At 56.0% G+C, this 27,671-nt stretch overlaps 1 protein-coding gene across 1 annotated transcript in view; it reads right to left on the reverse strand.

The window, feature by feature from the left end:
- CAMTA1 (calmodulin binding transcription activator 1) overlaps positions 1-27,671 on the reverse strand; it is an 821,930-nt gene that overhangs the window by 192,348 nt on the left and 601,911 nt on the right. The window lies entirely within an intron of this gene.

A 27,671-nucleotide genomic window follows, 5' to 3' on the forward strand; every position in this document is an offset into this window, starting at 1 on the left:
GCAGATGACATGAGTATCTATAGAGACAATATAATTCCTATATAGGAATCTTTCAAATCTACCAAAAGAAAAAAATAAAGCTCCTAGAACTAATAAGCAAGTGCACGAGAGTCATGGGATTCAAGATCAATGCAGAAAAAACTATTGCATTTCTACAAACTAATAATGAACCTGCGGAAACCGAAATTAAAAACACAATACCATTTACAATAGCTCCAAAAGAAATTCTTAAGCATATGTTTCACAAAACACGTACAAGATCTAGATGGTGAAAATTACAAAATGCTGAGAAACCAAACCAAAGATCTAATACATAAAGAGGCACACCTTGCTCATGGATTGGAAAACTCAACATAGTGAACATGCCCAATCTCTCAAAATCTATCTTTTGTAGATTTACTACAATTCCTATTAAAGTTGTAGTAATATTTTAAAAAAATTTTTGTTTTGTTTTGTTTTGAGAGAGAGAGAGTACACACAGGGGAGGGGCACAGAGAGGGGGAGAGAGAATCCCAAGCAGGCTCCTTGCTGTCAGTGCAGAGCCCAGCACAGGGCTCGATCCCATGAGCTGTGAGATCATGACCGGAGTGGAAATCAGGAGTCACGATGCTTAACCGACTGAGCCACCCAGGTGCCCTGCAATATTTTTATTGTCATAGACAAATGTATTCTATAATTTACATGGAAAGGCATGGGTCCTAGAATAGCTAACAGAATCTTGACAAAGAATAAAGTAGGAGAAGTCACTCTACCTGATATTGAAGGCCAACTATATATATGTATACACACCCACACGTATATACTATAGATATACTATAAATACATATTAGACAATCAAGACAGTATAATGTTGAAGAAAGGATAGACACATAGGTCAATAGAACATAACACAGAACCCAGAAAAAGCCCCAAGCAAATATGCCCAATTGATCTTTAACAATAGTATAAAAGAGGAAGGATACTGTTTCCAACAAATGACGCTGGAGCAATTGGACATCCAAAGGCAACAATAAACAAAGAACCTTGAATAAAGTCTCACGCCTTATACAGAAATTAACCAATAGTAGAACATGGGCTTCACTGTAAAATGTAAAACTAGAAAACTTTTAAGAAAAAAAAAAACCCACAGAGAAAATATTTGGGATTGAGAGCTAAGCAAGCAGTTCTTTAACTTGATACTGAAAGCGTGGCTCAAAAAAGGAAAAATGAATGAAGTGGACCTCATCCAAATTAAAAACGTTCATTCTGCAGAAGCCTACTTGAAGAGGATGAAAGACACTCCAGGCTGGGAGACAGTATTTGCAAACCACACATCCCACATGGGAGTTCTATCCAGAACATGTAAAGACACTCTCAACATTCAGCAGTAAAAGCCATTGAGCACTCTAGATAGAAAATGGGCAAAAGACGTGAATCGACATTTCACTGAAGATGATATACAGATGGCAAGCGTGCCCACAAAAAGGTGTTCACCATCATTAGTTTCAAAGAAATGTAAATTAAAACTGTAATGAGACATTACTACATACCCACCAGAGTGGCTCAGATAAAAAGTACTGACCATGCAAAACCTGGTGAGGAAGTGGAGAGCAGGGTCCCTCATACTCTGTCGGTGGGGACACAAGAGTCAACCGCCTCTCTGGAAAACAGTTTGGCAGTTGCTCGTAAAGCTAAACATGAGCTACCATGTGACCCAGCAATTACCCTCATGGGCATTTATCTCAAAGAAATACTTAGGTTCACATAGAAACCTGCACATGATGTTCATAGCGACTCTATATGTAACCCCAAACTGGAAACACCCAGACACCCTTCAGTGGTGAATGGTTGAACAAACCGTGTTACCTCCATACCATCGAATGCTACTTAGCAGTGAACACGAGTGAACTGTTGATATTACCACAATGTGGATGAATTTCCAATCTCTTGACTGTGGTAGTAGGTCTACTAAAGTACACACGTGACGAAAAAGTACACACATGACAAAATTGTACAGAGCTACACACCCGCCTGTATGTAAGAACAGGTAAAACTGCACAAAACTAAGATTGACGGATTGTAACAATGACACTATTCTCCTGTGATATTGTATCAGCACTTTGCAAAATGTTACCGTTGGAGGAAACTAGGTAACGGGTATGAGATCTCTCTGCATCATTTCTTAACAAATGCATAAAAATCTACCATCACCTTAATAAAAATTTTCAGTTAAAGATGGAGGAACCGACAGGGATGTTCCAAATAAGTCCTTAAAAAACAATCACCTCGTTTACTGGCACCATGCTTTTGTAAGAGAAAGGACGTTTTAAGCATTAAAAAAAAAAAAGCAGGAAGGTCACAGTCTCAGAATAAAAGACAGTCCTGTTCAAATTTAGCTTATGAGAAGCTTGCCACATTTTTCATATTTGTCTCATCCTTATGGACTGATAAGAACTCCATCCTAAGCTACAAAGCACTGGAGATGAGCATTTGGGAGCCACTAATATTAAGTATCGGCTTGTCAGATGCTATTTGGAAGGTGGTGTGTGTGCGCATCTCCGGCAGCGCTCAGGGAAGGCTGGACCTGACGCCACGTGGTCTTTCCACAGTCTGCAGCAAGATGCAGAAGGGTATGTGGCTCTTTGGGTTCCCAGCCTGGGAGCCCGGGATGGCAGGGGTGGCCTGCTGCCGCCACAGGGTGCCCGGTGACATGCCCTGTGGTCCTTTAAAGCAGGGGTCCCTGCAAGGCCAGCAGGCAGGACACCTGTCCCCGTGTGCTTCTCTCTAGCTGTGAGGAGCGGGATCCCTTTCAGCTGGGCCCTCCCTGGGGTGGACCCACATCTGCCCCGTGATACCAGTGACGGAAAGCTCGTGAGGCGGGAACCCATGCTGCGCCCTGCTTGCGCCACCGCCCTGCCAGGAAGCTCGCACTCAGCCCTTCCCAGTGTCTGGCCACTGACTAACTTCTAGCTCCATGTTACTCCCTTCGGCCAGGAATTAGCCGTCGCCCAGCCAGCCCCAGGAGGGTCCCTGGCGAAGGCCACCGTCAGCCTGTGTCTGCTGGAGGTATGCTGACAGACTCCAGCCCACCCTGAATATAGGGCGTGCCTTTGCCAGAACTTCCCTCGAGTGGACTGATGGGTGGCCGAGGCCCTGCACCCACCGTCCTCAGGTGGACCGATGGGCAGGCACAATGACGACGAAGGGGACCGAGGTGTCCTCGGCCACCAAGGCGCCTGCTGCCCGGGTTCCATACGAAGCAGCCACCTTGCAGGGGTGACGGCCACTTCGGCTCAGCAGCGAGAGCTGAGCGCATTTCCTAAGCACAGAAAGCGTTCGTTCGTCCGGCCACGCGGCCCCCGTGAATTCACCCATCTGCCCCTCAGCATCGACTAGTCCCAGGCTCCAGGAGGGAGTCCCTCAGGGTGGTGAGGAGCGCTGGGCAGGAACCCCAGCTCCACACCCACTGGCTGTGAATTTAGGCAAGTCATTCAGCCTCTCATCTCAGTGCCTGTTTTCTTATCTGTGAAATCAAGATGAGGACAGCACCGCCTCCTAGGGTTGTCTAGAAAATTACATGACTTCACTTGGGTAAAGAGCTTCACGCAATGTAGGAGAGAGTAAGCCCTCCAAGAAGGGTAAACACAACGAACAGAACCTACATTCAGTGTTAAGACCCAGAGGACAAAGACCACCTTCCTGCCCCTAAATAAACCTAGAGTCTGCTGACACTCAATGATCGTGGAGGGATTTCTGAGCGCGGTGCGGACAGCTATTGGCAAGGCTGATTCTGGCCATCGCCTGCAGAGGCTCTGATCCCATATGACCTTGGTGGGCCCGGGGCTCTGTCTTTATAGTGAGCCCTCAAGTGCTTCTGACGCGGTGGTCCGTGGACCCCATAGGAGCCTGGGGAAAGTGGGTTCAGGGTGCCTGCCCGCAGCGTCTTTTGGTTTTGAGGTGTTTCTTGAAAAAGGAGGTATGGGAAGAGGAGGAGGAGCAAAGTCCGTTGCTCCTGGAGACAGAGCCGGGTGCTGGAGTCCATGGACAGAGGGAGCTCTGTGTGTGTGTGTGTGTGTGTGTGTGTGTGTGTGTGTGTGTGTGTTTTATCCTACTGAACAAGGGCCTTTGAAGACTTTTGGATGGGGAATGAGATGCAGTGATGTGTTTTGGAAAGTTACCACTGATGGCACTGTGGCCCACGGAGTAGTGAATGACAGCTGATGTCCCCAAGATGAGCAAAGATGGTGACAAAGGTCAAGGGCAGAGGTGAAAAAAAGCTGGGGAGGGTGTGGCCATCCAGCTAGAGAGGCAGGGGCATCCCAGGGAAAGGTTTGGGCTAGAACTGACAGACCTGAGTTGTCCACGGTGGGGTGAGAGAAGGGGTGGGGTGGGGGAGCAAGGTGGGATGAGAGGGCTGGCCAAGGTCTGTGGCTGCCCCAGCGAATGTCTGCAGACATGCAGGGGTGGCTCCAGACTGGAGACACAGGCCTGGGCATCAGTGGCCCAGGTTCCGGAAGTGGTACCGCAGGCTCAGACTGATGCGCAGGGAGCGGGGCGGGACGGGGAAGGTCCTGGCTGAGGAATGCGGAAGGGGGACTCCAGAAGCAGGTAGAAACGCCGCCTCTGGCCCCACAGTCCTGGAAGGGGTGGTCTGGGCTGCCTCCTGCACACGAGGAGAAGCCCCCGGGGGTGGGCGGCTGTGCAGGAGAGCCACTCTGTGGAGGGAGGTGAGCNTGATGGGCCCTCTCCATTTCAGGAAGAGTTAACTAAACAGAGCTGTCGGGCCGGCCATCCTCACAGAGTTCCGTCAGCCTGGCCCCTTCTGCCGAACTGGCTCTGACTGGGCAAAGGCCCATCTCCCTGAGGGCAGGTGAGAGGGACCAGGTCCCTACACACCAGGCTACCCGACCTCACGCTCCATTTATTCGGCTGACTTCTACAGGGTGGGGTGGGGGTGCCTCTCCCACAGGCAGCTGCCCTGAGGGGACTTCACCTACATGGCCCTCTCTGTCCCTATGCCTCATCACCGGCATGGGGGCTGTCACTTGGCTCCTAATCCAGGCTGATGTGGGTGAAGTCCAGGCCCGGAATAGAGAGGCCCATGGAAAAGAGAGAAGAGGCATTTTGGGAAGGGGGATGACTCAGCCTCTAGGAGGTCCAGCTCCACCTCTGGAGGGGGCTCCTAGATGTCTGAGGGAGGGTCTTACTGTCAGCTTCCTTTACCACGTATTTTTTTTCAAATTGCATCGGAGTCTACAACCAGCCCTGAGAATTGCTGATGGTGCCCCATTCCTGACGTGTTCTTCCTGAGTATAACTGACTCCCTATGGCTGCCCGATGCTTTCTCCTGCCTCCAGAGAAGCTTCTCTGCACCTGGCCCTTTGCTTCGGGCCCGAGCATCAAGAGTATCGCGAAGAGGCTCAATCTCAGAAAGGGCCCCTGTGTCAGACCAGAGTCGTGGGCACCCAGAGCTGGGTGCGGGAGGGGTCTTCCAGGCCACCTTCGGGGACCACAAGCTTCCATGGCCAGACTCGGCTCAAAACTCTGCTTGGACTCTCCTATCCATTTCATGTTGGTTCTCATCAATAGAGTAGGACCCAGGACTGAATGGATGCCGCATCTCTCTCCGATTGGGGGCAGGATGGATCTGGCAGATGGAAACATGCACCGGTCGCCCTAGGCACCTCTGACCTTGAAAGCTTAAGGGCAGACCCCAGACATCACCTGTTCTCCCTACCAGCTCAATTAGAGTCACCCACCCTAAACTTAGCCAAGCCCACCTTAAGCCTGCATATCCTTTTTACTTATTCTTCCCTTAAGATAATTCAATTTGAAGAGGTAAGATACACTTCGGTGTTCTGTAAACAGAGAGTCACACACAATGACTGCAGAATAGAAGCTAATTAGCAGCACCTACTAAGTGCCAGGCCCTGTGCCGGGTCCTGACATCCTCACAACTCAGAAGAACAGTACTATTATACCCATTTCACAGGCAGGAGAACAGCTTCAGGGAAATGAAAACACTTGGTCGAGCCACAGGGAGACGTGAACTCAAAGCTTTTCCTACCGTCAAGAAGTACCTGTGGGACCCACTGATTTTACCTCTAGGAATCTGTCTCGAGGGACAGACCGACACAGAAAGCATTCTCATAGGAGCCCCGGTAGCTAACTTGGAGAAATTACAAATAATTACACATACTTACATATGATGAAATGGCCCACTACCAGAGACCTGTTAAAGAAATTATGGCGTATTTGTGGATTGGAATGTAACATGGCCACTGAAGAGGTTCCAGCATATCTGTATCCATTATTAGCCTGATAAGATGCTCACGAGATTGTTCAGTGGGGGAAAGAGCAGATGATAAGATATCACTATACAACACGAGTAGATTTTTGTCAAAGTCCACACAGTTATGTGCCGAAAAACAGCTTGCAAGTTCATATGCAAAAAACACTATGGATTCTTATACCTGGATGGTTGGATTTCATATGATTTCTATTAGTTTTTTACTTTAACTATTGTCAGATTTTTAAAAAGTAATTAATTAATTTACTTTTTCTTTTAGAGAGAGCGAGAGAGCATGAGTGGGGGTGGGGGTTGGGTACAGAGGGAGAGAGCGAGAATCTTAAACAGGTTCCGCGCTCAGCATGAGCCTGATGTGGGGCTTGATCCCACAACCCTGGGATCATGACCTGAGCCAAAATCAAGAGTCAGATACTCAGCTGACTGAGCCACCAGGCGCCTCTCCTATAGTTGGATTTTAAAGCGTGGGCACAGATAATTTTCACAATTAGAAGCTTATAATAGAGCCGTGTCCACTCGACGGAGAAGAGACCACTGAGAGTCCTGCACAGGGACGCCCTTCTGTGGCCGAGAGGGCATCTTGTAATTTGTCTGAAATATACAACATCTGCTTCACGTGGGCCCCGTTCTCTGGACTGTGGAGGATGGCAGCAGGTCTGTGACCGACAGGTGGCCCTGTGCTGCCCCTTGGGGGTGGGATGGCCTCGGTCCCCTCCTGTCTCCATGTGGGGCTCTCAGGGTGGTTCCTTGGCTTCCCTTCTCTCCTGGGGTGACCAGAGGAGGAACATAGGCTCTGGAAACATCTGAGCAGGTGGAGCCTTGGGGAGCCACCTGGTTTACCCTTTTTCCCCGTTCCAGCCCAACCAGCAGAAGGGTCCAGCTCTGAAGTGGCTGCATTCAAGCCCGGAAGAAGCGTCTCCGAGGCCTGAAGAGGTGTGTGCAGGCTCTGGACGCTGCCCAGGGCGCTGCCTGGCCACCACCGGCTGTCCCCACGGCCCCTACCTCCTCCCGGCCCCCAATTCCAGTGTGACTCCAGCAAGAGGCTTCGGGACAGCAGAACAATTTAAATCCTATTACAGTATAAAAATTAATAACATTAAAATGTCATGATCATCCCACACTAATTAAGCATCTAATGAATAATTAGCTGTGGACACATCTGACATTTTTGGTCATTAATTTGAGCAAGTGTTTTAAGTTCCAAACAAAACCCCTCTGTGGTGAAGACGGCAGCTCTGTGTTAAGTGACAGAGGCGCCCAAAGCAACACACTTTCCCGTCTACCAGGGGGCGGGGCGAGCGGGGTGGCGGGGGCTCCCCTGGGGAGGCTGAGCCCCTGGGTCTGAGCCCCAGGGCCCTGCATCTCTCTGCAGGGGCTGTTCCTGCCAAGAGGCTGCGATCAGGCAGTCAGTGGGGGCCTGTGCTCCTCTGACCTGTCGCCCTCTGGGCCCATTAAGTCTCCAGGGACAGAGCCTGGGGTCACTTAGCCAACCTGCAAATCCTGGGCAAAAGTGGAGTGAGGTCTGTCTGTCTGAGGTTCCCACGAGGGGCGACTGGGCAGGGGGTGAAGGAAGAGTACTTGGCAGTTCCCTTTTGCCCTCTGGTGCCTCTCACTTCAGACTGTGCTGGCTGGGGATGGGGGGGGGGGGGGGCCCNGTCTGACTTGGCTTTGGCTCAGGTTCTGGCTCACGAATGGTGAGATGGAGCCCCACATCGGAGCCTGCTTGGGATTCTCTCTCCCCCTCCCCGACTTGCGTGCTCTCTCAAAATAAAGAAAAAAGAAAAAAAGCTGAGTTGGTTGGGGTAGAACTGGGCAGGCGGGAGACGTCACCCTTGCTAAGGGGCGGCATGGCCTGCCGGCAAGGGCTCTGGAGCATCGAGCCCTGTCTGCGCCCTTGAGTTAGGCACCTGGTTCTGTGCTCTGTACTCACATATGTAACCCAGGAGGACACGGCGGGACAGAGAGGTTAAGTGTCTCGCCCAAAGTCACACAGCAGGAAAGTGGCAGTGCCCAGCGGAGGCTCAGGCCTCCTGGTGCCACATCTGTGCTTTAGATGCCGCTCCTCACGGCCTGCTTTCCCTAATGTCCTAAGGAACCCTTCCTCACAAGAGCAGGGGCCTGCCGGAGCCAGATACAAAACCCCCGTGAGTGAGGCATAGGAGGCGTGCGCTCTGGCGCAGGGACCCTGCAAGGACCCGTCTGGGCTCTCCAAGTCAAGCAGGAAGCAACGGCATCACGACTTTTGGATTTTCCTCCAAGACCGTCTTGAATCTCAGTCACGCATCTCCGCTGGTGTGCTCTGCGGCGAACAGAGGGGGAGCCCTGTGGTCCTGTGTGCGACGGCTCCGGCAGCCCCAGGACTCACAGCTGTGGGGGCCCCTGGGGGACAGCGGTTCCCTTCCGCCTAGTGTCCCTCGGCAGCTCCGTCTCTGGCGACAGCTTTGCCCGCTGGGGGCTGCACCGTGCACCAGGGCTCTGCCCACCCGTGCTCCCCAAACTCTTGTTTCTAAGCAAAGGACCCTTTTTACCACCGTCCTGTTTCCCCCTTGCCCTGTCCCACAATCTATCTGTCCTTCGAAGCCTTTCCAGGGGCCACCCCCAGCCTTTTCCTAGACGCAAGGACCCTCTCTGACGCACTCTCAATTCTCCAGGGTGCAAGGCACGCAGTAGGTGGTCAGTGCTGAACGAGACAACAGAAAGGCAGCGTGTACCCACTCGTGCACATCCCTTCCAGAGCCGCCCGTCTGCCTGCGGTGCTCCTTCTGGGGGCTGGGGTGGGGGGGCAGGCTTGAAGAGCCGGCGTCCAGTCCAGAGAATCCCCAGCCCCCTCCCGCACCCGGGGAGCTGGGAAGAGGCCCCCTAGGCCTGGGGATGTGGGCCAGATGTGACTCACCTGGATGCGTCCCAACCCCCAAACCATATGTCACAGTCACCAGTACTTAGGACTAACTTCGTGGCTCAGGCTGCTGTAACGAGATACCACGGGCCGGGGGCTTAGACAGCAGACGTGTACTTCTCACAGTTCTGGAAGCTGGATGGCGGAGATGGGGGGCTGGCAAATCGGGATCCTGGTGAGGACCCTCCACCTGTATCCTCACACGGTGCAGAGAGATCTTGTGTCTCTTCTTCTTCTAAGGGCACTCATCCCATCATGGGGCCCTACCCTCCTGACCTCATCGGACCCTAATTACCCCCCAGAGGCCCCACATCCAAATACCATCACATTGGGGGTTAGGGCTTCAACACAGGAATTTGGAGGAGACACTATCGTTCAGTCCATGGTGTGACCTTATTAGGAAATAGCGTCACCGCGGATGCCACTGGCTGAGTGAAGATGAAGTCTTCCTGGACGAGGTTGGGGCCCTGATCCTAAATGACTGGTATCTTCATAAAAGGAGAAATTTGGGCACGGATGCACACAGGGAGAAGGCCAGTGAAGGTGAAGACAGAGGTCAAGGTGGTCCTTTGCAAGCTGAGGGACAGCAAAGCACCAGAAGCTAGAGAGACGCCCGGAGCGGCCTCTGCCTCACAGCCCTCCCGTGGAACCAGCCCCAAGTCGCCTGCGCCTTGGTGTCCGGCCTCCAGCACTGTGAGGGCACAGCCCCCGGTCGTCCTGGCCACCCAGGCCGTGGGGCTGTGTGACAGCAGGCTCGGGAGCTAACACACACGACTCTGGCCTCTGCACCTTGGGTCCCGGCGGCACCCCTGACCCCCACAGCCTCCATCATGGCTGGCAAGACCCCTGCACCCAGCTGGAGGCCTCTCTGTCTCTAACCCCACATCTGGTTGGCCAGTGAGCCCCCCAGCTCTGCCTCAGAATCTGTCTGGAATCCCTTCTCTCTACCCAACAGCTCCACCTCGGACGCGCCGTTTTCTCACACCTGGGTCATGGAAAGTGTCCCTGACCTGGCCTCCTGCGTCCACCCGATGAAGAGACCAGCAGGTGGTGTTAGAATGTAAGTCACTCAAAGCCTACAGTCATCCCGTCTCATTCCGAAATGGGGCTCATGGGGCAGCCACCATCTTCCCTTCTAGAACCTTCCTCCCACCCTGCAGCACTGCTCTTCACTGCCATGAAGAGGCCAGGCACCACTGAGGCCTTGGCACAGTCCGTTTTCTTTTCCTGCGCGCTCTCCCGCCGTCCGCAGGCCCCTCCCTCCTGGCCTCTCAGGCTTTGCTCAAGTGGAGAAGCCTCCCCCGTGTGGCTCGTCATTGTGTCGCGAAGGGGAGATTGCACTGTTGTTCAGCAAACATCCCCTCTCCCCTCTCCACCTCCCCTCCGCTGCTGCCGCACCCGCCGAGGGCCTTGTTCTGGCTGGTGCAGTGGGAGCAGACGCGACCACTGGGGCCGGGTCCCGGAGGAAGGGTCACAGAACCTTCCCTTTTCCAGGGCGGAGCCATCACAGCCACTACGGTGGAGGTGAGGAATGAGTATCTGCTCCTGACCCCAGCCTGCCGGGCTGCTTGTCACGCAGCAGCATTGCAGCAAAGCTGACTGACTCTCTGTCCTGCCACCCCCACCCCCGGACTTCACAATGTGTCTTCCTTCTGGAATGCCCCTCATCGCCTCCTTATTCCACGCTGCTGTTTCCTCCCCCAGCACTGGTTATCCCCTCTGGGCTACGTAATTTAACTTACTTATCATGCCTGTTGTTCTGTGTCCTCTCCCTCGCTCGGGGGTGAAGCCCAGGAGGGCGGGGCCCTCGGTCTGCTTTGGTCTCTGGCACATTCCAGACCCCCCAGGACAGCAGTCGCACAGAGCAGGTGCTCGGTGAGCATTTTTGAGGGAGCGAATGAATGGGAAGCGCCCTCATGGGCTGACAGCTGGCCCTCCACCGGGGAAAGGCCTCGGCTCTTTGCAGGCAGGAGGCCCTGAGTGGCAGCCAGACCCAGAGCCCGGCAGCGCGGGATGCGGTTCTGTTTATCCAGCCAAGCCTGTGACTCCCAAGCCTGGGCCGGAAATCCCAGAGCCTCAGAAGGAATTGGAGAAAACAAGCGGGCTCCCTGCAGCCCGGGCTCTGTTCCTGCAGCTTCCAGGAGAAGGTTTTAGAAGGGGCTCTCTCTGCGAAGCTGCACCCCAGGACCAGGACAGCCACCGGCCCCCCGGTCTCAGTATACGTCCCAGGTGTCCAGGGCCCCAGCGACAAGAAGGGGCCCGGCCAGGGTCTGGGGATAGAGGCTTGTGGAAACATCACCAGACTTTCGAGGTCTGACTCCAGGGCTGGACCCTTCCCTGACGCCAGCCTGGGACTTGGCCTGGGGGCTTTTGATTGTTTAGACAGCCCGTCGCTGACCCCATCAATTCCTGGGGGTGGGGGGCAGGCGCTGGCATTCTTTCACAAGCTCCCTGGGCCTGGGAACTGCCGGTCTTCATTCCTCCACTTTCCAAAGCAGGCGACTCGATCACCAGCGCTTTACTGAAAACGGGAGTGTCACATCACGCCCTGAGTTACGGAGCGTGGAGACGCCTGCTAGACTGAAAGCTATCTATCAGGTCTCTGGGCCAGTGGGCTTGCTGAAAGGGGACCCAAATGGCCCCAGAGGGGCAGAGTGACTTAAGAAGGACAGTCAGAGATTGTAAACCCGAGAGCCTCACTGGCAGGCACATCCTTTCCCCCATCGGTGGCCTTGCTGGGTTGTGACATTCCTGCCTGGGTAGCCGTTTGGATGGAGCACACAGCTTGGGGGCCAGCAGGCGGGAGGCCCATCTTCACGTCCCCTCACACTGCGGTGGGGAGCCCTCCCACCCCAGCCTTTGTTCTCTGGCCCACCTGCTGGATGTCCCTGCCTGCGACTTGGAAGGGACTCAGGCAGCAGCAGCAGCCTCGGGCCTCGGTGCATGTTTATGGCCAAGCTGTAAACCTCTGAGAAATGGGGTTTATAATAGAAACTCTGACACCACCTAAAATATATCAGCACTACTGGGTGCTCCCAAGATACAGCCCTAATTTATAAACCACTCAGGGATCCTGGACCATTTTGAAACTTACAGACAATAATCTGGAAACAGAGTAAACCAGGAGGAGAAAAAATGGTACAAGGGTCCGCAGACTATAAAGTCTGTTGAGGCCAGCAGTTCAGAAATCAAATCGGTGTCACAATGTTTGGTCTCTACCCTGAATCCTGGTGTTCCCCCCCCCCCAAGTGACACCCAGCCCCGGAGGAGGCATGTGGCCCTGTCCTCTGGCCGGATGCCACTCTGCTCGTCTTCCAGCTGAGTTTTAGCGTGGGGACTGGATACAGCAGAGGGGGCGGGGAGAGAGCGCCCCTCGTTTGGCTTGGTGGAACGGATGTGTTTGTAAGAAGGTCCCAGAGCACGTCCGTGTAAACTGGAACAGTGACAAGGAGAGGACACTGTTTGCTCACCAGAGTCACGAGTTTATCACTAAATGGCTTTGGGGTCCTCCGTTCAGCTGGGCTCAGCAGCCCCCGGACAAGCCTCACTCACAGGCCACGCTCCTCTGTCCTGCCTGGGAGGGACCCGTAGCAGGAGAGCCAGGAGCCTGTGATGGGCCAGTCTTGGTCTCCCCCACCCCCGGCCCAACCAGCACTTAGCCCCTGGCTCAGGCCAAGGCCACCTGTCCGTGTGTTTTCCAGCGCTCTGCCGGTCCTTTGGAAGGGCCCTCAGTTTCTTACTCATCGGCTGAGCACATTGCAGAAATCAGGAGAGAGACAGGGGCCCTGGGGATCCCCACAATGTAAGTGCCTCCTCCTTTCCTCAAGGGCTAGGGATGGGTGTTCTCTGCTGTCCCCACCTCCCCGGGTCCTGGGACTCTCCCTCCCAACATCCCAACCTCCCTTCCTTCCTTGTTCATGAATTCCATTCGGCAAGCGTTTTTTGGAGCATTTGCCGGGAGCTGGGCTCAGTGCTGGCTGCCAGGGACACACGGATGACTCAGGGAGTGTCGATTTTGCGGGGAGTCACGCTTGTGGGTGAATAGAGGCACCAAAGCAGCGTTTCCCATCCATTTTAAGCCGTGCTCCCTTTTGCTATTCTTCTTGAATGCCATGTCCAATTTCAAAGTCAGTGTGACGACGAACGGCAAGTCAAAGTCACGGACACTTGGAGGACGCTTCTTCAAACCATCCCGGCCCCCACCCCAGCTTCCAGAGGACCCTTAAATGCCTCTTCTCACAGAGAAGTAGTGCCCTGCCCCCGCGCCCGCACCCACCAGGGGCTGACCACGGCTGGGACAGGGGTCCGTGGGGGTCCAGGGGGCCATGGGCCTGGCGCAGTGCAGGCCGTGTGGAGGCTCCGGGGGCCAGAGATTCTGGCCCAAGTCCTCCCAGGCAGGGACTTCCCCTCGGCCTCGGCGGACCCCACCTCACAAGGCTGCGGCAGATTTTAGGGGCAGTAAGGACAGTGCTTAGCCTGGGAGCCAGCCGAGTGCTCAGTGAACCTCACCAGCGCTGTAAGGATCTGAAGGAAAAAGCGAGGGAGGAAACCACGCCAGCAAAGGCCCGAGACGCAAACCAGCATTCAGTCAACACACACCTGCTGGCTGGCGGCCGTGTGTCATCATGTGACCTGCAGGGGTGACGGGGCCCCTTCCCAGGATGGGGTTTGTTTGGAGGCTGGTGTGGGTGGCTGGCCTGTCTGCCCTCTCAGAGCTTGGAGGCCCTTGGTGGGGTGCGTTCTGCCCTGATGTGGGGGTGGCAGCCCAGGGGAGACCTTTGAGGCCCAAAGCTCCGTGCCTGCTCAGTGCCAGCTTTCCAAGCGGCCCTCCACCCCCACCTCCCTCCTGCCCGCACGCCTGTCTCTCACGGCTCCTCAGAAAATGCAATTTGAGTCAAGCCACTTTCAATTACTGCGATGCAGTGTTCTGAGCCCACGAGGTAATAAAGGGCCTGTTTTCCCTCCTGGGAATGTTTGGGGTTTTCCAGGCGCCAAAGGAGAGAGAAAAAGGAAGTAGAGCTAAGTGCTGCTTGGAGGAGCAAATGGCTTCGTAGACCCAGGGCTGGGCCCACACCCCTCCTGCCCTGCAAGCCGCGGTCACTGCGCGGAGCCGCTCCGGAGAGCAGGAGCCTGAGGGCTTGCGAGCGCGTGTGAGTGAGTGTGTGCAAGGGTATGTGCACGGCAGTGTGTGTAGGTGCATATGGGCACGTGTGAGCATGTGTGAGTGTGACATGAGAGGGCATGTGTGAGCACGTGTGTGCACGGGCATGGAAAGGCAATGAGTGTGTGAATGTGAGTGTGAGCATGCAGGTGTGTACCACTGAGTGTGAAGGCAACGAATATGTGCATGTATAAGTGTGAGACCATGTGTGAGCACACAAGTGTGAGTGTGAAAAAGGCAATGCGTGCAGGTGTGCAAGTAGCACGTGACCACGTAGTGGGGGTGCATGCATCCGTGAGTGTGTGTGTGTGCAGGGTGAGCTGGTGTGAGTGTGTGTGTTGGGGACCCCAGTGGGGAGCTGGGCACTCAGCGCCCCACTGACGTCGGCTCGGGACCCTATCACCTGGGACTCAGCCCCACCCCCACTCTCCCTCAAAGCACTTGGGAGTTTTTTCTTTGGTTTCAGGAACGTTCGTTCCATTCCTGCCCCAAATCCTGCCCACGAAGGCCAGCGGGACCAGGGAGGCCACGGAGGGCACAGGCGTCGAACGGAGCTTTCCCTTCTGTGGTTTTCCTCCTCCCCTCCCCCAACATGACCTGACCCGGCCCACCCACCCCTCCTCCACTCTGGACCCTGGAGACCAGCGGGCGGCTGGCAGACCCCGTCACCTGAAAATCCTCACCGGGTGGGGAGGGTCAGAGGTGGTCATGCAGGGGAGTGCCCACAGGGCCGGTGTGCCTGCCAACACCCGCGGCTGCCCGTCACATGCCCGTCACCACCGTACACCCTGCCTCCTGCCGACCCAGGGCACCTGAGCGCCAGGGCAGAAGGACTGGGACATGCCTCCGGCCTATTTGGACTCAGGGAACGGACGCAGGGGCCCGGTGGATGGAACTGGCCCCAGACGGAGGACAGGGAGCAGGGTGGCAAGCTGTGGGACCCCCCCCCCCATGGCCCCGAGGACATTCCCAGTTGCCTGTCAACACTCGTGTGCCCCACAGTGCTGCCTCAGTCAGCTGCAGGTGGGCTGTCTTCTGGCCCGGTCCCCTCCCTGAGCAGCCGTTCACGCTCCGGGACACGAGACGGCCACCTGGGCACTGCCTGGTCGGGTTTCGCTCCCGGCAGCCTCTGGGAGGCACACCTTCCTTTACCACGTTCTTTACAGAGCAGCTCCAGCGGGTGTGGAAGGGGCGGGGGGAGGGGGGCGCGGAGGCCTTCCCGGCNGGCGCCCTTCCCGTCCACCTTCCCTCCCGGGGCGGGGGGTAGTGCCTGACGGGCCCCGTGGTGACCAACGGTCTTGCTTTGCCCAGTTTTGCACCAAATGCCTGAGTCCTGGGAGACCCTCCGTTTGGCCTTGAGAGGAACTCAGTGACCCCAGGGCCCATTGCAGGCCCCAGAGACCAGAGTGAGCCCCCACCCCCGCAGAGGTGGCTGGAGCCAGGGGGCCGCCCACGCCTCCCTCTCGGGCCACCAGCTGCCCCTGAGCTACGGGGCTCGAGGTGGACGGGGCTCTCGTGTGCAGGCTGGGGAGGTCCTGCTGTGGTGCGCGTGTGTGCCTGTGCGTGCGCGCCTGAGTGTGTGTTCGCACCTGTTGGGTTTCCGGCGAATCACACGCGTCCCATGAGGTGCGTGCAGGTGTGTGTCCTGCATACCTGTGTCGGCGGCTGCGGACGACCCCGAGCCTCCCCCGCTGATTCTGAATCCGGCTGTGGGCTGGGTGGGCACTCCGTTCTGAGAGGGACTATCCATGTCCCGTTGGGACCTCCGTGTCCCCTAGGAGAGTGTCGTCTGCCCCCTGAAGTGACCAGAACCGGTAGTCCTGCTGGGCCTGGAGTATTTTCACTCTACGTGCTGGGGCAGGAAAGGGATGGAGGGCCCCTGCTCTGGCATGTTCTTGACTTTGCTCAGCCTCCATTGCAGAGAGGCGGGTACTTGGGCGCGTCCCCACTTTCTCCTCCTGCAAGTCGAGCGAGTGGGGTCAACCTCAAACTACCTCACACAAGCCTGCGAAGAGCTGGGAGCCCGAGGGTCTGGATGCTGGAGTTAGTCAGCAGAGACACCAGGTAAACTTTGGAAGGAAACTGTGTTGGGGGGGGGCCTCTGGGGCCCGTACTGTCTGACGGAGGCTGAGCAGCCTGGTCTCAGTCCCCTTCCTCCCTGACTCAGGCCTGCCGGGCCCATCTCGTTACCTGGATGCCAGAGGGAAGCCAGAGCCCCATGCAGCAGTGAAGCTGAAGGTCAAGCCCAGGTAACCGGGNGGGCAGGCCCGGCCCGGCCCAGGCGCCGGGCCGGGGGGGGGGGGGGGGGGGGGGGGAAGAAACAGCACACTCCCTGCACTTGGGTGCCCAGGAGCTGCACCTGGCGGTTCCTTGGGCCAGAGAAGCTGTGGCCACAGGGCCCTACTTTGCCTGAAGCCTGCTGGGCAGCAGAGCGCTGCGGACCCCCGAAGACTGGCAATCAGGACCCTGCCCTCCACCCGCCCTAGTGTCCCCGTGCGTGGGGCCCTGGTGGCAGTGCATGGTGCTACCTGAAGTCTTGGGACACGGGCTCCTTCCTCTGCATTCCCGTTAGGCGGTCATGACTGACGTGGGCCGTGGGGACAGTCCTCTTCTGCCCAGGAGGTCCCCTCTGGCTGTGCCTGGAAGTCCTCAAGCCCTCGGGGTCAGGCAGTTCTCTGTCATGTCACTGTCACGTCGCCTGGTTTTTCCCTTCATGGGCCCCCTAGCTCCTGCCTCCTGCCAGCCCTTCCTCCCACAGCTGCCTCCACAGCCCCCTCCACGGCTCTGTGCTCCAGACATGAAGGGGAGCAGATGGAGGCGGCTCAGGGAATGTCACATCTGCGGGGCACAAAGACAAAGGTGTTGCCAGCGTTATTCAAACCGCAGATGGGCAGGCGAGCCTCCCCCGCCTTCTGATGGCCACATGCCTAAGTGACCGGGAGCCACACTGGACCCTGGTAGAGAGGGGAAACCACCACGAGAGAAAAGGCTGGCACGGCTCCTCAGAACCAGAGGGAAAGCCAGGGATGGCCTATGGATTTGGATTCTGCTTACAACCCAGGACACCTCACAGGCAGGGCTCTGGGCTAAGTCTTGGCAAACGTAGTCTGCCAGGATGTGCACAGATGTGTAAATGAGCTAAGCAGAGTCAGGTTCTTTGCTGGGCACTGCCCTGTCCGGATCTGGGATTAGACCCCATTTCTGTGTCCTTGCCACCAGCCATCCCTCTGATCTGCCCTCTGGGAGCCGTAGGTGAGGGCGGTGGCCAGGGCTGGGCCAAGGGGACATGAAGGCCAGCTCTTCTGGCCACTACCTGGGCTGGTTGTATTCTCCAGGATGCGATGCTGGGCACTATGCGGCCATCACTCTGCACTGGCCTACCTGCAAGCACCCTCTCTGGCTCACTATTTCTCCCTCCCCAGCTACATCCTCTGTAGCAGAGGCCCAGGCAGGAAGGTCCTCCATGCCGTAGACCTTTGGTCTTATCCCTTCAGTGGCTGCTGAGCCTGGGGGTGCTTTTCCAATGACCGGCCCTGTTTCACCAGGATGAAGGTGGGGTACTGGGTTGTGGTTGACCAGCAGGCTCCCCCTCTCTCAGGGCTCACTGCGTGGCTGTCCTCTCTCCACCTGGCACTCGCTGGCCTCACTCCCTGTGCCAGGCCCTGGGCTAAGAGCTGAGACTAGAGAGGAGTTGAACCCCACATCACCCTCTACAAGCTTGGCTTCTAGCATGTATTTCCCATGGGGCCCCCCGGTCAGGGACCACACGCACCTTAACGGTCTTCAGCCCGTTAGCCTTCAGCTGAGCCACGAGAAGTGTCAGAAGAGAATAAATGAATGGTTACTACACTATTCACAGCAATTCATTTCTATTCCTTAACTGACTTGAGGCCTCCGTCTGCATCAGATCCCACTGAGTGTCCAGTGCCCTCATCCCCTGACGAGGGCCCGATTCCCTGAGCTCCCAGAGCCCTGGGGGCTTAGCTCTTTCTCGAAGAGGCTCCCCACTCTTCAACCGGGGGAAGCAGGGGCTGGGGGCAGGTCCTGCTCCAAGGGCCCCCGGCGAAAGAGGCCATTTGCAGACCATAGCGGGGCTCACGCCTAAGCCAAGGACCAAACAAACACTTGGAATTCGTAAGGAGATTCTGCTGAGCTGCCGGAGCCCATCAAATTTTTATTGAATGCATTTCCTCTGGAGAACTTGTGTACTAAATCCTGCCCAGGCTGTATTAGAGGAATAAAAATTCCACGCACAGACTTGACTGCAAATGTTCCTTCCCAGGGCAGAGGACACACTCTCTCAAAGGCCACTTCTTGCACAGAGGCGGGTTTGGGCTTGTCCTTGGCTGGGGGCCAGAGGGAAGCCAAGAACTAGGGCTCCAGGCGGCCGGGCTTTTTCCTTCCATCTGGCAATGGGGAGGATGGAGACTGCTTTGTGAATCATTCCAGCCTCCCTCTAAGGCTTCTAGTGACCTTGGGCTTGTCCAATTAACCTGCGGTCTCTGCGGCGGGCTCCCTGTGATTCACCCAGAGCAGAAACCCGCCAGGCCACCTCGCTGGCCTTCTCCTCCCCACGGGCTCGGGGTCACCTTGGCTTCCTCCCAGCCCCCTCTGCAGCCTCCAGAGGCACAGGCTGGCTGCAAGCACAGGAGCCCCTGAGCTGGAGGCCTCGGGGGCTCAGAGAAGACTCTGCAGGACACGGGGACCCCCAGGGAGCCACACCCAGCTGGGGAGTTGGGGCTTCACTGGTGATCGCCCATCACAGAATCACCAGGCTCGTACTCAGTGCTGAAATGGATGGAAAAGCAAGAAGAAGCACAAGAGAAAAGCCCACAGCAGCGGGCTTGCCAGACAAGATCTTGACACCAGCTAGGCCGGAATTCCAGATAGAAGCTCCATGTTCAGTGTAAGCATAACCCAAATAATAAGTGGGATATACTTATGCTACTTTTTAATTTGTTGTGTATCTGAAATTCAAATGTAACTGGACATCCACACACGTGACTTGCTACGCGTGGCCACTCCACACACCAGCCTCCTGGGCTTACCGCACAATCTCTGTCTCCCTGTCCCGCCAACGCCCCCACCCCGCCGAGCACACGGCCCTAGAGCGATGTCTTCAGCAAGGCTCTCGAAGACAAAACTCTGACATGGCGTCCCGAGGGGACCTGCAGCTGGGAGGGCACGTCTGGCCTCGGGGGTCCCGGAACAAATCCATGTTAGCCAGCCTCTCCGTTCATCCCCGTGGCCCACACTTGTATTTCATCTCAGCAAACACTCTCCCTCCCACCCCCGGCTCTCTGTTAGTCTTTCTTTATAGACCGATGCCTGCCTCTGGAATGACTGCTTGCTGGAAGGGCAGGTGGGAAGCAGTTTTCCAGGGAGATCCGCTCTCCGGCTACAATCCCTGGGGCTTTGGCCGTGGATGATAAACGCAGGCACCAACCAGAAACGCCCACACCTGTCACAGATGCATGATAACCGGCTCCCTGCAGGGGCGCTGTCCTGAGGCTCCGTGTGAGGCGGCCCTGGGCCCCCCTGGGGATGGCTCTGGGTCTCCGCCTGGGGCCCCTCTTGTTGGCCGGGTCACGTACGAAGCCCTGATATGTCCTGGGGTCTGCAGAGGTGGCAGGATCCCCACGGGACGGCAGCATCACCAGGGTCACTGCTTCAGGACAACACATTATACGAGTATTTACTTCCTTCTCTTGGAAGCTAACTGCAAACTGCAAGAGGAAAGGGAATTCAATAGGAACCGTCAGTCTTTGAGGGAGCCAGCCCTGACCTCTGACTTCGAGCCGTGGTATTTGAGGCTGGGCTTTCACGAGCGTGACAATGGCCTGGGTGAAGGAAGACGCACCAGAGGCTGCTGTTGCCACGCGTCAAGGGCAGAGCCTGGGAGGGTCAGCCCCCATCCTTGGGGCTCATGTGCCCAGGCCACGGGAGGGCTGCCGAGGTCCATCTACGCCCCCAGTGGTTTGTTTGCCTCTGTACATTAGCACTGACCGATTCTGTGGAACGCTCTGAAATTAAATGACCTTATGTCTAGTGTTTTCTCTGTTATTAAGGCAAGTCCTGGCCGTCTTCTGCTCTCCCATTCTCTTGGATGGGCTCCCTTATATTTCTCTTCTGGGCTCTGACTTTGTGTGGCTGTGCCCCCAGAGAGATAAGGTGCAGTGGGGAAATGCAAGCGATGATGTTTGTGTAATAGAAGTGTGAGTGGAAGGCCCGCACGATGTGGGAGGTGACTGCTCCAGCATCCGGGGAACCAGCAGAGGGTTATCGGTGGGCATGGCACCGCGGACGGTCGTGCAGTGTCAGGGCTGTCCTTCTCACTCTCTGAGGGATGGGCTGTAGCTGTCTGAGCTTCCCTGATGAGTGAGGGGCAGAGTACTGGTTCAGAACCGGGGCGGGCTGGGCTGGGCTCTTGTCCCTGGGTGAGCTGCTGACAAGCAATGGGGTGGTGGCTCCTAGCTCCAGACATCGCTCAGGGACAGGGCGGCGCCCATGGCCGGCATCAGGGCCGATGGGGTGGGGAGTGCAGCCTGAAGGGGACGGGGCCTCCAGCAGCTACGCCAGCCTGATTGGTCCTATGGGGAGCCCTTCAGGTGAGTGGCCTCGGGCAAACCTGCAGCCACTCTTCTTTATGAGTATCTTGGGCAATGGATTTACTGTTTGGTGAAAAGAAGGAGAGAGGCCTTGGTGGGCTTGGCTGTGTGTCTTGGCCCTGGATCCCCTGGGGTGGTGCCCAGTGTGACTTCTGTCCTCAGGCCGTACCCAGAAAGGGAGTGTGTTTCTGCAGATCCTCAGGATGGAGGGTCCTGGGCCGCATCTAGATTGAGGGCACCAACCTGGCCTTGGGAGGTGGGGCTGGGGTCAGCTTGCTTGTTGGGAAAGCTGGACCACTGCCTCTGGGAGGCCAAAGGGTGGATGGCGTGACCCCCCGCCCCAAGCATCTTCCTCTAAAGGAGACAACAGGTTGGGGTGAGGATGCCACTCTCTCTCTCTGCCTTTATCTTCTGAGCTACCTACTTTTTTTTTTTAAATGTTTATTTCTTTATTTTGAGAGAGAGCAAGATAGCATAAGTAGGGGAGGGGCAGAGAGAATCCCAAGCAGGTCTCTGCTTGGTGTGGAGTCTGAGGTGGGGCTCGATCCCATGAACCTCGAGATCATGACCTGCTCCTGTAACCAAGAGTCAGACACTTAACCCACTGAGCCAGCCAGGCGCGCCTGAGCCACCTACTTTTTGGAGGCGGGAGGTCAGTTTCCAGGGAAACGTTGCAGCGGCTGTGACATTCAGCAGGGTGGCCATCACAGGGTATTTAGTGGATGTTAAACCGCTGCGCTCATGCCTGCCTTGTCTGCTGCTGAGAGCCCTGGACACGTGTGTGCATCTGCTGCAGAGAGCCCTGGACATGTGTGTGCACACGCATGAAACCAAATGTATGAGCCCGTACAGGCTGTGCTGGGCTCACAGTCCCAGTCCATGTACACTATACCTTTCCTCCGTGCACTCTTTGGGGCTGACACACTCACACTCATGCCCTTACCTCGACTCAGAGTCCCCGTCTGTAGGCTGTTCCACACCCGGAAAGTCATGCACATGGGCTCTCATGTTCCACAGATGGCCCTGTTTTACGGGGAGCCGGAGCCTGGCTCACACACACCTCTTTCTCTCTCTGGTGTACCTTTCCGTACACGGGCTGCTTTTCAAGTACAAAGAAGCCCCGGCCTATTCAGGCAAGCTCTCTGGGGCCGACCTTGAGCAAAGATGAGGACCACATATTGCTCTAAGCCATCCCTGCGGGTCCGGATGGCCAGCTCTGCTTAGGCCGCGCCCCGCTGCCTCCTGGGGAGGCTCAGAGAGCCGGCCCTGGCCCCGGAGAGAGGGAGGAAGTGGTTCCTCGGTTCGGAGGGAGAGGAAAAGAGCTTTCATCTACCTGAGATTAAATTATAGCCAGGAGGCACCTCTGAACAAGACCAAACTAGATAACTGAAAACATGCAGCCCTACTATAAATTCCCAGGATTTGCAGTCTTTCCTGGGCTGGTTTATCCTTGAGAAGCTCCGGGAGTAATTCTGTTTGAAAGAGATCTAGGGGCTGCACGTGAAAGGGTGTGGGCTTATGGTTAACAGAATCCTTGTTAGCAGAACCCCGCCTGGGGGCAGATCCTCCAATCTTTACTCCGCACCTGGCCAGGGGCCCATGGAGGCTCCAGAGAGCACCTAATCCGCCCAGAAGGGGCCAGCGTTCCACCCCTGCCCCGCCGCGGGGTCTTGCTGACAAGCCACATGCCCAGGGCCCGATAGCTCTGGACTCAAGCTCTGCTGTGCTCAAGCAGGGGGGACCCTGGCTGGTGGTCTGTGCAAATCACTTCTAGGAATGGAAAACTGGGTCCCAAAGACCCACGATCTTAGAAGGGACCCTGACATCACAAGGAATTCACTGCTCCTCCCTGCCCCACACGCTGAACTTGACCTTCCCCTCAAAGATCCCAGAGCACAGCTGCATGGGTCAGATGAATCCTAATAATAAGGACCAATGAGCAACAGAGCCAGAGGTGGGTCCAGTTCTGTCCCCCTGTCACCAGGAGGCAGGCTTGCCGGCTGGGTGGCAATAATAATTCGATTTTTTTTAATCATTGATGCGCTGATGTCTCTCACTCTTCTGCAGCAGCAAAAGAAGAATCTGGTAAGTCTGGAAGATTTTGAGAGATGGGGGCTGTCCTTTTTGGGGGACACAGCATGGGGCTCAACGGAAGCTGGGGTTCCTTCTCTCTTGTCAAGAAGCAGGAGTGGGGTTGGCCCATGTCACCTACCAACCTTGGCCCCCGGCCCACCTCCAAGAACATACAAAGCAGGGCAGGGTCAACGTCCTCTGTCCAGGATGAGGCAAGCCGGCCAGTCAAGGCGGCCAGGCCCTGGGTCCTCACTGCTTTCCTTCCAGCTGATTCCCCTGCCTCTTGTCTGGACCTGGGGCCTCTTGACCCTTGACTTCACCCGTACCCCCCTTGGCCCAGCAGCTTTGCGGGACCCCCCTCATGGCTTCAGCTTCCCAAAGACTGCCTGCCCCCCCTCCGCACCCCTGCTCAGTGCCCGGCCTTTCTGGAGGAAGCCCACAGCTCCGGAGATTGAATTCATTCATATTTCCAGGTGCTATACATTCAGATGAAGTTCTTCTTCGGATCTCCTGCCCAGAAAAGTATAAATATTTCTGATCTATAGCAAATGTGTTTTCCTTTAGCTAACATCTTGGCAGGCAAGTACACTAATCTCCCAGGAAAATCTAGGGCCTGAATAGCAAGCAGATTTTTTTTTCCCTGAGTAAATAGAAATTCTGAGTTGCTTTTTTAATGCTGCCTCTTTTTTTTTTTTTTTTTTAAACAGCAGATATGGAGAAGAATCACAGTCCATTAAATCTGCATCTCTTGAAAGAAAAACCCAGAAGGCCACCTCCCCATCAAAGGCAAAATGAACAGAGTTTGGAAGTGTGTTTAAAATGCACCAAGGGAGCAGCGGCCGCCCTAAATTACCCTACTCAGGCTGAGGACGGCGGGGGCTGCCCGCATCCCCTACGAGACAGAGAAGGAGAGGCCAGTAGGTGCGGCGCAGCCTGGGAGGGAGACATGGGGGCCTCAGCAGCACCCCTCGCCTTCACGTGCCATGTGACCCCAAAGCTGAGCAAAGAGCACACACAGCAATACCACAGACTCCCCAAAACATCCTCACGGTCACATTCCTGCATTTTACGGGTTTCTTAGGTGACCAGACTTAGATCAGGAAGTGGCAAAGAGGATAAACTCTCCCCTGCCCGTTCCCTGAGGAATGGAGGCTGTGCTCTCCAGTAATGAAACGAAGAGAATGACTTCGAACAGTGGATCCGTGGTCGTGTGCCAGGCGCTGGGGAACACTGAGGAGCAGGTGCTTTCCTCCCCGTTTTACTGTCATGGAAAGTTCTTTCCATCCCGCTTTGCTGCCTCCCGAGCCGCCTTCGGCTTTTGTGAGCCAGAGGCAGGCGGGCAGACCGCACCTGGTCACGTGCACACCTGAGCAGAGAATCCTGGGATTTCAGAAGCAAGGCTACCCATATAAACCTCGCCCAGCCTAGCCCAGGGCTTCTGGAACAGCTCTGTCCCTCCACCCAAGCTCACGGGGAAGTCGGCTTATCCATGCCTGTGCTCCAGCTGTACCCCATCCAGTGATATGCAGGAAATATCCCTACCCAAGAGGACTTGCTTAGCACCTTTCAATGGGGGTGACCCACCACGTTCTCTCTGGGGCGGGAGCCCTGTAGCCAAATGGGAGAGTGCCCATCTGGACAGAGCCCTCTACTCAGTCCCTGAAACCAGCTGGTGGCCATGAGCCTCCAGCTCGCAAGCTCAGACCAAGCTGGGGGAACGTCCCCCATCAACGATGTGGGAATGAGACTTCAGCTGAAGACAAAGGTTCAACCACAGCATCGGTCTCTGTTTTGTTGGAACACCGAGGGCTCTGCAGAAGGGAGCCCATTAAGTTTGCATTTTCCATCATGGAGCAAGTAAACAAACCAGAGGAAGGGCTGCCCATCATTGAGCTGGCTTCCCGACAGGAAATGGTATGAGTGACTTCGTTTTTAAACATTATTATCCTCTTGAAAGCAAAAGATAAAGGACGCCTTGGAGCAGCCAAATTGCTTTGGCTCAAAAATCATTTTAAATACCATTTCCTTTAACAAGCCTACTGCCTGGGCAACGGATCAACACTATTCATTTTAACCTTAGTCAGTGGGAAAAAAAAAAATCTCTGAAGTGTTTGTAATTATTTAGCTCTTTCCCTTTCTCCCCACCCAGATACGTTAACTAATGACCAAAACAACACACACACAGGTCCTATTTCAAACAGCTGAACGTTCAGCAGTGCACACACATCAGGGGCCATTTTCTCACTGCATCCACTCCAAGCCCAAACACGGGAGATCTGAGGCCTATATTCGGCAGTTCCCTGAAAGTGCTGGAGACTTCACCTCTATTGCTTTGTGTCTGTGAAAGCACCCAGCTCGAGGGGGAGCTCACCTTTGCCCTTAAGATGAACAAGCACTGGGACAGTGTCCTCCTTGAGATGTCTTTATGGACAGGAAAGATGGCGGACGGAGTCAGTCTGCCTCTGCCTGGGGCTGGTCAAGTGCAGAGTGGCTCAGGCAAAGAAGGGGGGTGGACAGGGCAATCTCTCAGGGTACCGTGCAGACGGAAGCGCTCTCTATTAAAAAAAAAATGCTTGGAGGATTTCAGATGTGTAGGTGGGACAAGTGTTATAGTCTCCTTTTTTTGTTTTATAAAGAAAAAAAAGAACGAGTTTTCATTAGGTTATTTGTAAACAAACAAAAACCCAAGTAAAAGACGTTCCCAGAAGGAAGCCTGGGTTGGTTGAATGAGGCTGAATGGGTGGGTTCTCTCGGGCAGGTCAGAGACACACGCGCAGAGGGAGTGAAGCGTCCTTGCTGCTAAAACCAAGGCCAGACTTACTCTTGGGTCATGGCTCTGCCCGGAGGGCTCAGGCTCGCCCCGGGACGAGCATCACACCCGGGGAGGGTGGCCTGTCAGGCCTGTAGTGTCCAAGGAGGCCACCTCCATGTTCGAGGGCCTCGCTCGGGAAGCGGGTGCTTGGTGCTCACGACTAGATGAGCAGGCACCTGCGGGTGGCAGCTTCTGGCGACTTCCGAATGCCCCAAGAGGAAATGGACTCGCTTTAGTCCCACCACCACTCGTGAGGACTTCGGTTTTGTTGTCACTGAGGGCTAACTGATGTGCTCCCTGGAGGACCCCCCAAAAGAGTGACTGGCCACTCTTAGCGCGCATGAAACCGAACCCCTGAAACTGCCCCAAGAGGAAATGCAGTGAGGGCAGCGTGGCCTCAGATCTCCTCTGAGGACAGTGTGCTTCAGGGCCTGGGGGGAAGAGGGGCATGCTGCCGGCGCACTCTGACATTTCCCAGAATGCCCGGGGCACCCCTAGGCGAGAACCGTCCGCTGGGGCCCGGCTTCACCTTCAGAGGCATGGCGGGGCTGGCCGGTGAGGCTTGACATCCGCCCATGTGGGCTTTTCCATGGGGACCCACGTGCCCTTCCGTACCCACTGAAAGTCACCCCGTGTGCTGAGCAGCCGCAAGCAAGCTGATGACGCCAGTGCCTGTTGTCCCTCCCACTCAGGGGACCAGCATGGGGCTGTGTGCAGGGATGTGTCCCCACCTCTTCTAGGTCATGAGAGGTCAGCTGAGGGGCCCAGGCGTGGAAGCCGCCCTGCCCGGCAGGGGCCGCACCCCACCAGGTGTGGGGGGCTGGGCTGGCAGCACGTGGGGGCGCCCTCGGCCACAACAGCCTTCGGAAGCTGCGTGCTGATTCAGAGTCTACATGACAGTCTAGATCTGCAAAATGGAAAACTCTAGGGCAATTGCTGCTGCAGAGGGCTCTGCGCTGGGCCCCATGAGTGTGTGTGCTGTAAGCTGCCCACCCCAGGGCAGGGCCACCCTCTGCCTGGTCCCTCCCTGCATCCCCAGCCCCTGGCCCAGGGCCTGACCCCTTGCATTTGCACCGATGCTGATGCCCAAGGCGGGTTCCTCCAGCACATTTCACCAGGATCTCAGCGCCCCCGGGTGCCTGACCGCCATGCGAGGGGCTGAACCGCACATTCTCTAGCTGCACCTTTGTCGGGGAGAGCTGCCTCACACCAGCCCCACCAGGCCCGGACGGCTCTTTCCTTCCCCGCAAAGCCCCCATGAAAGACCTGTGAGTCTGTTTGAACCCTTCTGGAAAGTACTGTGTAACACGCCACGTGAAGAGGTGGACAGGACAAACAGTACCAGGCCTGGGGGCCGGGGGGCGTCACAGCCCACCCCCAGGCTGGCCCCAGCACGGAGGGGCCCAGCTAATAGGGTTCTCCTGTGTGCACAGGAGCCCGTAGGCGGTTCCTGCAGGGACTGGAGAGGGCGGAGGCAGATTTGGCAGCTTGGGGAGGTGGGGGCAGAGCCTGGCACGGGGAGAGGAAGAGGAGGGAGGCAGGCCTTCAGACTTCAGAGCTGAGGGTCTCAGGCTTGCACTGCTTTTCATGTTTATTTTATTTTTGAGAGAGAGACAGAGCAAGAGTGGGGGAGGGGCAGAGAGAGAGGGCGACACAGCATCTCAAGCAGGTTCCAGGCTCTGAGCTGGCAGCACAGAGCCCCACGCGGGGCTCAGACTCATGAAACATGAGATCATGACCTGAGCCGAAGTCGGAGGCTTAACCAACTGAGCCCCCCAGGCATCCCAGGCTTACCCTGCTTTGGATCCAAATCTTTTTTTTCTTAGATGAGGAAA

Source organism: Crocuta crocuta, unplaced genomic scaffold (genome assembly GCF_008692635.1).
Source record: "Crocuta crocuta isolate KB4526 unplaced genomic scaffold, BGI_CrCroc_1.0 scaffold13, whole genome shotgun sequence".
NCBI classification, from domain to species: Eukaryota; Metazoa; Chordata; class Mammalia; order Carnivora; family Hyaenidae; genus Crocuta; species Crocuta crocuta.